This window comes from Silene latifolia, chromosome 2, assembly GCF_048544455.1.
Source record: "Silene latifolia isolate original U9 population chromosome 2, ASM4854445v1, whole genome shotgun sequence".
Classification (NCBI taxonomy): Eukaryota; Viridiplantae; Streptophyta; class Magnoliopsida; order Caryophyllales; family Caryophyllaceae; genus Silene; species Silene latifolia.
The window spans coordinates 6016374-6017661 of NC_133527.1; positions in this window are offsets into that span (position 1 = coordinate 6016374).

A 1288-nucleotide genomic window follows, 5' to 3' on the forward strand; every position below is an offset into this window, starting at 1 on the left:
TTTGTAACACCCCCTCATACCAAGGTGCCTTACCAGGACCACCCTACCATGAAAGTGTGTTACCATCTCGGTTTCCCGAGGTTAGTACATATCAAAAGCGTCTGAACTGAGCACTATTATTAAAGTACTGTGAAAAGCAAAGTTTACAAGATCCAAACAAAACACTGTTTAACAAAATACAACTCAAGTCTTAACATTAAAAGAAAATCCACTAAGACTCATTCGGTGTTGCTATGACTCATGGTGGCAAATCTCCCAAGATAATCCCCAAGCTCTCACTAGCAATACCTGTCAAGCCTGCTCACCATCCCCGAATGGATCACCGCAGATTCCACAAACAACAACGGGGTCAGTATTACTCAACTAATAAAGTAAACAAAATACAAATATCGTCTGATCATCACCCATTTCCCAATCATCCAAACTCACATAGTAACTGACTACACACTAAAGTGTGTAGCCCTGCCAGATTACCCATCGCAACAGGTAATCCTCGCCGCCAGTGGGTGACCGCAGCCGATCCCACCTAGTCCAGCTCCTCAACGAGCGACAACGATCCCTGTCCCTTAATGTGCACATCCCCTCCCGTGGCGGGTTCCACGGAGGGCGAACTAGGGTGTGAAGCCACTCCCGCAAGTGACTCCACCACAATCACAATCACATGACATCCCCGTCATCTCAATCTCCTCACACCAACACTGTCACAACAATCTCCATACTACGATGATCAATATACAACGATAATTACAACAACATGTCATGTAAGCACAGTAAACTGAGTAGGGAAACCCTACCTTAGCAATCACAGCAGTATGCAACACGGACAATCAAAAAGGCTCCTCTACGAAGTCTTGTCCTATACAATGATCATACAACACAATTACACTTTGCACAATTCCCAACATCCCCTTCTCATATAAATGTACAGTAACCCAAAAAAATGCGATAATTACAAAGATAGAACTTACCAATAGTGCAACAAGGACTTATACGCAAGAATCACGACGATTATCCACACAAAGACGCTACGAAAAGCTTAAGAGGAGGATTAGGGAATGATTTGGGTGTGATTAGGTTAACGTAGAAATGATAACGCTTATGAAAATGATATTAGAAACTGACGCGGTTGTATAAAAATACCCTAAACATTCCCTAATCAAACCGTCGAAATAACACTCCGCCAAACCGGACACTCGGTCGAGTAAGTGCACACTCGGCCGAGTGTCCAATACTCGGTCGAGTATTCACTATACTCGGCCGAGTATTCCTCGGCAGAATCAAAATAACA